Source organism: Scylla paramamosain, chromosome 48 (genome assembly GCF_035594125.1).
Source record: "Scylla paramamosain isolate STU-SP2022 chromosome 48, ASM3559412v1, whole genome shotgun sequence".
In the NCBI taxonomy this organism is placed as follows: Eukaryota; Metazoa; Arthropoda; class Malacostraca; order Decapoda; family Portunidae; genus Scylla; species Scylla paramamosain.
Genome location: NC_087198.1, coordinates 4643835 through 4656334, shown reverse-complemented (window position 1 = coordinate 4656334; position 12500 = coordinate 4643835). Strand labels below are relative to the sequence as shown.

Genomic DNA, 12500 nt, shown 5'->3' with positions numbered 1-12500 from the left:
CCTCTGGATCAGGGAAACGGCATTGTAAAAACACCCAAGTGACACACACACACACACACACACACACACACACACACACACACACACACACACACACCTGTCCTTTATAAGTAAACGACAGACCGAGGATGTTCAGTGTCGAAGAGGATGACACTCAACTGTCCCCCTCTTCTACACTGAACATCCTCGGTCTGTCTTTTACTTATAATCTGAACTGGACACTTCACATCTCCTCTCTAGCTAAAACAGCTTCTATGAAGTTAGGTGTTCTGAGATGTCTCCGCCAGTTTTTCTTACCCCTCCAGCTGCTAACTTAATTTTGTTTGTTTTTTTAAAATTTAATTGATTGATTGTTTATTGTCCAGAGTAGCATTTTTTTTTTTTTTTACAGAGAAGAAGCATTACATGATTAATGGGGCACTAGCCCGCTGAGCCGAGGCTCCCTAGCAGACAGAGGAGTGATATACATATAAATGCAACTTATATAGAGGGCAGGGCAACAATACAAATCATATAGAACAGTAGAAAAGAAATAATATTATTGCACCATTTTTTAGGAACTAATATCCTTAAGATAAGTTATGTTTGTAACAAGCTACATCATTCATGTGTAAAAAAATACTAAAACTTTATTACAGATCCTAGTTTTGACTTAGACTATTAAATAGGAACTTTTTCATTTTACTTTTGAAAATATTGAAAAACCTTTTTTTTTTTTTTCTATCGTCAGGCAATACGTTCCATACTTTAGGAGCAACACAGTGTGTGGAAAAATGTATACAGACTAGTTCTTGCCTGTGGGCAAATCATATTATTACGATTTCCTCGGGTACCTTGGCTATGGTGGAATACATTAGACATTATGCTATTTGAATCATTACCATTAACATTATTATATATGGTCAGCGCTATGAAATATTTCTTTAAGAGGTCAAAAGTTAGTATATTTAAGTCCTTAAACAGTAAGTCGGTGGAGTCGTATTTACTTTTAAAGACAATGGTTCTTGCTATTTTCCTTTGTGCTACAAAGACATCATTCACAACCGTAGGCCAAGTACAGCCGCAGATCAATGAACAGTTAATAAGGTATGGATAACATAATTAATGATATAAGCTGCGTAAGGCTTCACTTGTTACATTGTACTTAATTCTGAATAAAATTCCACAAGTTTTTGATAAATTTGAGCACACCGATTGTATATGCTTTTTCCAGTTAAAATTTTCATCAATAATAACTCCTAAGAATTTTGTAGAAGAAACACGATTAAGCTCAGCCTCCATAGGAAACTGTTCCGAAATTACTGACAACAGAGCGTCTTTGAAACAATATGAAGTTAGTTTTATTAATGTTTACTGTTGATTTATTTGCGGTTACCCATTTGAATATGTTATGCAATTCTTGATTTAATTTTATATTTAAGTTACACAAATCACTATCTGTTAGAAGAAGGCTTGTATCATCGAGAAATAGAACGTAACTAAGCATATCACTAACATTACATTTATCATTGATGTTTGTCAGAAATAATATAGGACCTAATAATAGAACCTTGTGGCACACCTTAATAATAGTTTTTTTTTTTATTTGACATATAATTGTTACAAAATACAGACTGTTTCTTACCTGACAGGTAACTAGCAAACAATTTTAGTGGTAATCCTCTAACTCCAATGTTTTCTAGCTTGTCTAATAATATGTTATGATCAATAGAGTGAAATGCTTTACTCATATCAAGAAAACCCCTACTACATGGTTCTTTCTCTCCATATTCTTGTATATTTCACTTGTAAACTTCAGTATTGCTGTTTCTGTGGATTTATTTTTTGCGGAATCCAAATTGATTGCTTGAAAGCAGGTTGAATGATTCTATTAATGCAGTCAGTCTCTTTGCTATTGCTTTTTCAAGTATTTTGTACAATGTCCTTATCCGTCCATGTATGGAGTATGCTTCACGTGTCTGGGGGGGTTCCACTCATACTGCTCTTCTAGACAGGGTGGAATCAAAAGCTTTTCGTCTCATCAACTCCTCTTCTCTAACTGACTGTCTTCAGCCTCTCTCTCATCTCCGCAATGTTGCATCTCTAGCTGTCTTCTACCGCTATTTTCATGCTAACTGCTCTTCTGATCTTGCTAACTGCATGCCTCCCCTCCTCCCGCAGCCTCGCTGCACACAACTTTCTTCTTTTTCTCACCCCTATTCTGTCTACCTCTCTAATGCAAGAGTTAACTAGTATTCTCAATCATTCATCCCTTTCTCTGGTAAACTCTGGAACTCCCTGCCTGCTTTTGTATTTCCACCTTCCTATGACTTGAATTCCTTCAAGAGGGAAGTTTCAAGACACTTATCCACCAATTTTATTTACTACCGCTTTGGACCATTTTTGGGAACTGGCATCTCAGTGGGTTTTTTTTTATTTGATTTTTGTTATCCTTGGCCAGTGTCCCTCCTACATAAAAAAAAAAAAAATCAAACACACACACACACACACACACACACACACACACACACACACACACACACACACAAACACACACCATGTTGTGTAGAGGTTAGCACGCTCGGCTAACAACCAAGAAGGCCCGGGTTCGAATCCCGGGCGCGCCGAGGCAAATGGGCGAACCTCTTAATGTGTAGCCCCTATTCACTTAGCAGCAAGTAGGTATGGGATGTAACCTGAGGGCCTGTAACCTCGCTGTTCTGGTGTGTGGTGTGTCAGTGGTCTCAGTCCTACCCAAAAGATCTGCCACTATGAACTCTGAGCTCCTTCTATAGCGGAATGGCTGGCTGGGTGACCAGCAGACGACCGTACGTGAATCACACACACACACACACACACACACACACACACACACACACACACAAATCAACATGGACAAACGCACACACACATACACAAAGACATGGACACACACACACACACACACATACAGAGGAGGAGGCAGTACACAGGAGGAGGCAGTAGGCACCTGCCGAAACGATAATTACTCCCAGTGAGGTGTGCAGCACTGTTCTGGGTGTGCTGTGAACTTATCACTAAGCCCAGCTGTGACCTCACTGAACGTTTCCCTTTGTGTCTCACAACACAAGGGGGCAGTCACAGCCTGCCCTCTAAAGACAACTCTCTTCCTCCACACAAAACTACAAGCACCTAATAACACACACACCCTTCACTCAAAATTTCAAAATTATCATGGCGACTCTTATACCTGCCTCGGAGTCCTCATCTGAGGAGGTGACCAGAAATGTCCCCAGGTCGGACTGCCCTTTTGACAACGACCTTAAGTGTCTTGACACCCCTCTCTCAACTTTTTCTTCATTAACTTCTGCAACAATCGCGGTCTAAGATCTAATTTTCAATCTGTAGAACACCACCTCTCCTCTTCTAAACCTCATCTTCTTTTCATCACTGGAACTCAGGTGTCTGACACAATTGACAGTGGCCCCTTTTCTGTTCCCTCCTACTTTCTCTATCCTCATTTTCGATCCAAAGCTGGATGTAGCGTTAATGTGCGCAATGACTTAACCTGCTCTTGTGCTCACGCTCTTGAACCTTCCGAGTTTTCCAACACCTGGCTACGACTACAGAGTCACTCTCAAACTAAATTTGTTGATGCTGTATATCTCTGACCTAACTCCTCTGACTATAAGAAATTCTTTGACTACTTAACTTCCAAAGTGGACCACATTCTGACCCTCATCCCTTTTGCAGAGATCTCCATTCTTGGAGACTTCAATGTTCACCACCAGCTTTGGCTTTCCTCTCCCTTCACTGACCATCCTGGTGAACTAGCCTACAACTTTGCTATCCTCCATGACCTAGAGCAATTGGTGCAACACCCTATTCGTATTCCTGACCGTCTTGGAGATACACCCAACATTCTTGATCTTTTCTTGACCTCTAATCTTTCTGCTTATGCTGTTACCCTCTCTTCTCCATTGGGCTCCTCCAATCACAATTTCATATCTTCTTCTTATCACTCCAATCCCTCCTCAGGATCCCCCTAAGCGGAGGTGCCGCTGGCAATTTGATTCTGTTAGTTGGGGGTATTTTGCTGATTTTCCTTGGAATGACTTCCGTGTCGGAGACCCGTCTTTGTGTGCTGAGCGCATAACAGAGGTGATAGTGTCTGGCATGGAGGCGTACATTCCTCACTCTTTTCCTCGACCTTCCAAACCTTGGTTCACCACAGCTTGTTCTTATGCTATACATGATAGAGAGGTGGTTCACAAAAGGTACTTAAGCCTTTCATCACCAGAATCTCATGCACTTTATATCTCTGCCTGGAACCATGCCAAGTCTGTTCTCCAGCTAACCAAAAACTCCTTCATTAACAGAAGGTGTCAAAATCTTTGAAGATCTAACTCCCCTCGTGACTTCTGGCATGAAGCCAAAAATATCCCTAATAACTTTGCTTCTTCTTCTTTCCCTACTTTATTTCAACCAGATGGCACCACTGCTATCACATCAATCTCTAAAGCTGAACTCTTCTCTCAAACCTTTGCTAAAAACTCTACCTTGGACGATTCTGGACTTGTTCCTTCCTCTCCTCCACCCTCTGACTACTTCGTGCTACCTATTAAAATTCTTTGCAATGATGTTTTCTATACCCTCGCTGGCCTAACCCCTCGGAAGGCTTATGGACCTAATGGGGTCCCTCCTATTGTTTTCCGAAACAGTGCATCCGTGCTTGCACCTTGCCTAGTCAAACTCTTTCATCCCTGTCTGTCAACATGTACCTTTCTTTCTTGCTGGAAATTTGCCTACATTCAGCCTGTTTCTAAAAAGGGTGACCGTTCTAATCCCTCAAACTACCGTCCTATTGATATAATTTCCTGTCTATCTAAAGTTTTTTATTCTATCCTCAACAGGAAGATTCTTAAACATCTGTTACTTCACAACCTTCTATCTGATAGCCAGTATGGGTTCCGTCAAGGCCGCTCTACTGATGATCTTCTGGCTTTCCTTACTGAGTCTTTGTCATCATCCTCTTTTACAGATTTTGGTGAAACTTTTGCTGTTGCCTTGGACGTATCAAAAGCTTTTGATAGAGTCTGGCACAATGCTTTGATTTCCAAACTACTCTCCTATGGCTTTTATCGTCTCTGTAACCTCATCCCAAGTTTCCTTTCTATTGCTGCTGTGTAGACGGTCACTGTTCTTCTCCTAAATCTATTAACAGTGGTGTTCCTCAGGGTTCTGTCCTGTCACCCACTCTCTTCTTATTATTTATTAGTGATCTAAACCAAACTTCTTGTCCTATCCACTCCTACGCTGATGATACCACCCTACACTTTTCAACGTCATTTCATAGACGTCCAACCCTTCAGGAAGTAAAAATTTAACTCTGGAAAGCCACAGAACGCCTGACATCTGATCTTTTAAAATTTCTAATAGGGGCTGAGCAAACTTGGTATTGTTCAGTGCCTTAAAAATCAATTCCTCCATCTATCAACTTGACACAACCTTCCAGACAACTATCCCCTCTTCTTCAATGACACTCAACTGTCCCCCGTCTTCTACACTGAACATCCTCGGTCTGTCTTTTATTTATGATCTGAACTGGAAACTTCACATTTCATCTCTAGCTAAAACATCATCTATAAAATTAGGTGTTCTGAGACGTCTCCGCCAGTTTTTCTCCCCCCGCCCCCAAGCTGCTAACTCTGTACAAGGGCCTTATCCGTCCATGTATGGAGTATGCTTCACATGTCTGAGGCAGAGCGTTCCACTCATACTACACTTCTAGACAGGGTGGAATCAAAATTATTTCGTCTCATCAACTCATCTCCTCTAACTGACTGTCTTCAGCCTCTAAAGCCATCCGAGATAAAGTGTTGGAGAGGGCGGCAAGACTGAAGGATATGCAAGAACCATATAAGAAAATATATATCAAGAAGGACTCACACCCTGAAGTAAGGAAAGAATGGCGGCGCTTGAAGACAGCAGAAGAATAAATAAACGAGAAAAATAAACCTTCGAACGCTGGATGCAACATTCGCCTGGATTATAGGGAACGAGTGTTGTACAAAGACGGTGTGGTGATTGACAAATGGCAACCTCATCCTTTCTAAGAAGACCACAGGGAAGTATAAGTATTGTTTCTTGGAACATTAATGGTATAAAAACTAAAATAGAAAAGAAAAATGTTGAGACCTTTCTCAGTAAATATGATATTATTTGTTTAAATGAAATAAGGACGTGCTTGCCGTTGTTCTTTCCAGGATATGCTTCTTATAAAAATTCTGACAAAAAAAACAGTAATCGTGGTGGAACTTGTGTGTTTGTACGACTTTGTTTGAATAAGTATTTATTTGATGTGGATTTTTCTTGTACGGATCAAATATGGTTTAAGCTTAATATTGCACCAGGTATACTTTTTGGTTCTTGTTATGTATCCCCCTCGGACTCTGAGTATTTTGATTATACACAAATATGTAATATACAAGAAAAGGTTAAGCACAATGATTGTAGTAACGGATGTGTGATAATTGGAGACGTGAACGCTCGCTTTGGTTATTCGGTGAGAGAACTGCAGGGCATAGTGGATATGGCGAGAATTTCTTATTCTGTTATTCCTGACCCTGTGCCTACGCCCAACGACAATGCTAAAGCGTTACTTGGCATATGTGCTGAAGAAGAATTACTAGTTATTAACAATTTACAAAATATGAATTCCCATTATTTGAGTAAGAAAACCTATTGTAAAGGAAGTGAATGGATATCTGAATTGGATATTTGTATCGTGTCTAAGGGTTTACTCAGCTTGATTGAATCTTTTGACGTTGTTAGAGACAACTCTTTACCTTCAGATCACGCACCAATTAGTGTTATGATACAAGGAGGAGGCAGTAAACACCTGCCGAAACGATAATTACTCCCAGTGAGGTCTAAAGCACTGTTCAAGGGGTGCTGTGAACTTATCATTAAACCCAGCTGTGACCGCACTGAACGTTTCCCTTTGTGTCTCACAACACAAGGGGGCAGTCACAGCCTGCCATCTAAAGACAACTCTCTTCCTCCACACAAAACTACAAGCACCTAATAACAAACACACCCTTCACTCAAAAATTTTAAAATCATGGCGACTCCTACACCAGCCTCGGAGTCCCCATCTGGGGAGGGGGCCATAAATGTCCCCAGGTCGGACTGCCTTTCTGTCGACGACCCTAAGTGTCTTGACACCCCCCACAACTTTTTCTTCATTAACTTCTGCAACATTCGCGGTCTAAGATCTAATTTTCAATCTGTAGAACACCACCTCTCCTCTTCTAAATCTCATCTTCTTTTCCTCACTAAAACTCAGGTGTCTGAGGCAACTGACAGTAGCCCCTTTTCTGTTCCCTCCTACTTTCTCTATCCTCATTTTCGATCCAAACCTGGATGCTGCGTTTATGTGCGCAATGACTTAACCTGCTCTCATGCCCACGCTCTTGAATCTTCCGAGTTTTCCACCATCTGTAGTCATCCAGAGTCATTCTCATACTAAATTTATCTGTGCTGTATACCTCTCTCCTAACTCCTCTGACTATAAGAAATTCTTTGACTACTTAACTTCCAAAGTGGAGCACATTCTGACCCTCTTCTCTTTTGCAGAGATCTCCATTCTTGGAGACTTCAATGTTCACCACCAGCTTTGGCTTTCCTCTCCCTTCACTGACCATCCTGGTGAACTAGCCTACAACTTTGCTATCCTCCATGACCTAGAGCAATTGGTGCAACACCCTACTCGTATTCCTGACCGTCTTGGAGATACACCCAACATTCTTGACCTTTTTCTGACCTCTAATCCTTCTGCTTATGCTGTCACCCTTTCTTCTCCGTTGGGCTCCTCCGATCACAATCTCATATCTTTATCTTGTCCTATCACTCCAATCCCTCCTCAGGATCCCCCTAAGCGAAGGTGCCTCTGGCGTTTTGCCTCTGCTAGTTGGGGGGACCTGAGGAGGTATTTTGCTGATTTTCCTTGGAATGACTACTGCTTCCGTGTCAGAGACCCGTCTTTGTGTGCTGAGCGCATAACAGAGGTGATAGTGTCTGGCATGGAGGCGTACATTCCTCACTCTTTTTCTCATTCTAAACCTTCTAAACCTTGGTTTAACACAGCTTGTTCTCGTGCTATACATGATAGAGAGGTGGCCCACAAAAGGTACTTAAGCCTTCCATCACCAGAATCTCATGCACTTTATATTTCTGCCCGGAACCATGCCAAGTCTGTTCTCCAACTAGCCAAAAACTCCTTCATTAACAGAAAATGTCAAAGCCTTTCAAGATCTAACTCCCCTCGTGATTTCTGGCATCTAGCCAAAAATACCTCCAATAACTTTGCTTCTTCTTCTTTCCCTCCTCTACTTCAACCAGATGGCACCACTGCTATCACATCTATTTCTAAAGCTGAACTCTTTGCTCAAACCTTTGCTAAAAACTCTACCTTGGACGATTCTGGGCTTGTTCCTCCCTCTCCTCCACCCTCTGACTACTTCATGCCACCAATTAAAATTCTTCGCAATGATGTTTTCCATGCCCTCGCTGGCCTAAACCCTCGGAAGGCTTATGGACCTGATGGGGTCCCTCCTATTGTTCTCCGAAACTGTGCCTCCGTGCTTGCACCTTGCCTAGTGAAACTCTTTCATCTCTGTCTGTCAACATCTACCTTTCCTTCTTGCTGGAAGTTTGCCTACATTCAACCTGTTCCTAAAAAGGGTGACCGCTCTAATCCCTCAAACTACCGTCCTATTGCCTTAATTTCCTGCTAATCTAAAGTTTTTGAATCTATCCTCAACAGGAAGATTCTTAAACATCTATCACTTGACAACCTTCTATCTGATCGCCAGTATGGGTTCCGTCAAGGCCGCTCTACTGGTGATCTTCTGGCTTTCCTTACTGAGTCTTGGTCATCCTCTTTTAGAAACTTTGGTGAAACTTTTGCTGTTGCCTTGGACATATCAAAAGCCTTTGATAGAGTCTGGCACAAAACTTTGATTTCCAAACTACCCTCCTACGGTTTCTATCCTTCTTTCTGTAACTTCATCTCAAGTTTCCTTTCTGACCGTTCTATTGCTGCTATGGTAGACGGTCACTGTTCTTCTAAATATATTAACAGTGGTGTTCCTCAGGGTTCTGTCCTGTCACCCCTCTCTTCTTATTATTCATTAATGATCTTCTAAACCAAACTTCTTGCCCTATCCACTCCTATGCTGATGATACCACCCTGCACTTTTCCACGTCTTTTCATAGACGTCCAACCCTTCAGGAGGTAAACATATCACGCAGGGAAGCCACAGAACGCCTGACTTCTGATCTTTCTAAAATTTCTGATTGGGGCAGAACAAACTTGGTATTGTTCAATGCCTCAAAAACTCAATTCCTCCATCTATCAACTCGACACAACCTTCCAGACAACTATCCTCTCTTCTTCAATGACACTCAACTGTCCCCCTCTTCTACACTGAACATCCTCGGTTTGTTCTTTACTTATTATCTGAACTGGAAACTTCACATCTCATCTCTAGCTAAAACAGCTTCTATGAAGTTAGGTGTTCTGAGACGTCTCCGCCAGTTTTTCTCACCCCCCCAGCTGCTAACTCTGTACAAGGGCCTTATCCGTCCATGTATGGAGTATGCTTCACATGTCTGGGGGGGTTCCACTCATACTGCTCTTCTAGACAGGGTGGAATCAAAACCTTTCGTCTCATCAACTCCTCTCCTCTAACTGACTGTCTTCAGCCTCTCTCTCACCGCCGCAATGTTGCATATCTAGCTGTCTTCTACCGCTATTTTCATGCCAACTGCTCTTTTGATCTTGCTAACTGCATGCCTCCCCTCCTTCCGCGGCCTCGCTGCACAAGACTTTCTTCTTTCTCTCACCCCTATTCTGTCCACCTCTCTAACGCAAGAGTTAACCAGTATTCTTAATCATTCATCTCTTTCTCTGGTAAACTCTGGAACTCCCTGCCTGCTTCTGTATTTCCACCTTCCTATGACTTGAATTCCTTCAAGAGGGAGGTTTCAAGACACTTATCCACCAATTTTTGACCACTGCTTTGATCCTTTTATGGGACTGGCATTTCAGTGGGCATTTTTTTTTATTAGATTTTTGTTGCCCTTGGCCAGTATCCTTCCTACATAAAAAAAAAATAAATAAAACCACCTTCACCTTGTCTCGAAACTCTTAAAATGAGATCATTTGAACTGGGTAAACGCGGTGCAGAGATTAACGTTATTGATATGGTGAAAAATCGCCAGTCAATAAGCAAAAGACCTATACGATATCAGAACATCAACTATGAATTATTTTGTGTCCAAACGCAATGAGATAGATTTACATATACAATGTAGTGACGATATAGATGTAACAGCCTCTACTATAACTGAAACGTTATACGAATGTGGAAGTGCCAGTAGATACCCACGTTGTGCCCGTGTAGAGGAGGTGACTGATGGAAGAGGAAGGTGGGAAAGAATGTTGGATAATAATGATCAGGGTAAATTAAGGCAAGCAATAAACTGGCGCGATGAGATAACAGACGATAGTAACAACACAGAGTCCATGCCAGATGATGAAGTCTTTAAAGAGCACTTTGAAAAATTATTTAATCCACCGGATATAGTTTACCCAAATGCTAATGATCTACACTCTCATCTCAACATACAGATACTAGACGACATAATCAGCGTAGAAGAGGTGCAGAGACAGATTAAGAGATTAAAACCAGGCAAGGCTTGTGGCCCAGATGGAGTACCACCTACACTTTACAAAGTTTTACCTGTTCAATGGATAATGTTTATAACTACACTCTTTAATAACATATTTCTTACTGCCTCTTACCCTACTAGTTGGATAACGGCAAAACTGTTCACTATATATAAACGTGGGTCTAAAGCACTCCCAAGTAATTATAGAGCAATAAATGTTATTAACACAATAGCAAAATTATATGACATGGTCCTGTCAGCTCGCCTCCATCAGTGGTTTGTGTCTCACCGGGAACAGGCGGGGAGTCGGCCAGGAAGAGGATGTGTGGAACATCTGGTAACACTCAGAGTGCTGATGGATATTGCTCCAAGGAAAAAACTGAAGCTATTTATTACATTTGTGGATTTCAGTAGAGCTTATGATTGTGTACCGAGGTTTGATTTGTTTATGTGGTTGAAGAGGATGGGATGTGGTGTTACTATGCTCTTAGCTTTGGCTGCAATGTATACATGTGCGAATAGTGTGGTGGGAACTGCTGTCATCGCAACCACCGCTGGTGTGCGTCAAGGCTCACCCACATCTTGTATACTGTTTATCCTTTATGTTAATGAAATGATACAAATGTTAAAACAACAATGTCTTGTGGATGGTTTCCTTGCATGGTTGCATGTTTTAGTCATGATGGATGACACTATACTGTTATCAACAACTCCAGATGGAATGAAAAGTAAGATAAAAATTTTACAAGAGTTTTGCAGCACTCGTGGTATGATCATTAATGATAACAAGACGAAATTTATGGTGTTGAATGGAGATAAGAAAGATAAGGAAAATATAACTAGTGAGAATAATGTTATTAGTTGTTGTGATCACTACATTTATCTAGGAAGTCCCTTTACTGATGATGGCTCTCTATCAACTGCAATGAAGTTACATGCTAATATGAAGATGTGCCATACTTTGAAATTTATATCTTTCATTAATAAGAATAATGATCTGTCATTTATAGTTAAGAAAAAAATATTTGATGCTGCACTTATGTCGTCGCTACTGTACGGTTGTGAATCCTGGCTCAATGGAGTCACGAAGTCTATAGAAAAACAGCATAATTGGTGTATAAAGCAACTTCTTGGCGTAAGAAAAACGACGAACAATGATGTTTGCAGGGTAGAGTTGGGTATGCCCCTAGTCTGTGCACTGGTTAAGGCAAAACAAAGAAAATTCTTTAAAGAAATGTGGACAAAAAGAAACACAATGGATGACGACCCACTGATATATGCAATTAAGGCAGCACTAAGGTATAATGATGTTGTGTCCAGGTATATGACAGACTTGATCACTGTCGACAGTGACGATGTGCACAGTGCAATGCATGAGGTGAAGAGCCGTGTGAGAGTTTCAGTATCAAACAGGCTAAGTTTTTATAAGTCTGTTAATAGTGAACTAATAGTGCATGACATTTACATAAAAAAAACGTTAAAGTTAATGAATTGGAACGAGTGTCCTGGACAAGGTTACGTCTGTGTTCACACTCGTTGGCAATTGAAAAGGGACGCTGGAATCGGCGAGGAAGGGGTCGTCTTCCCTTGGAAGAAAGATTGTGTTCATGTGGTATGATTCATACGGAGATACATGTTCTTGAAAATTGTCCTATTTCCAGTCATGTTAGAGAAAGAAATAATGTAACGACAGTTAGTAATTTATTTGTTAATAGATCTAATTATATAAATGTTTGTAGAATTGTATTAATGTTGGATGTGTGTTTGCATAAAAAAAAAAATGGGTTTGTTTGGATAAATTCTTG

General features: G+C 41.0%; 1 protein-coding gene across 1 annotated transcript in view; it reads right to left on the bottom strand.

Moving 5' to 3' along the window:
• LOC135095268 (uncharacterized) overlaps window positions 1–12500 on the bottom strand; it is a 20936-nt gene that overhangs the window by 7593 nt on the left and 843 nt on the right. The window lies entirely within an intron of this gene.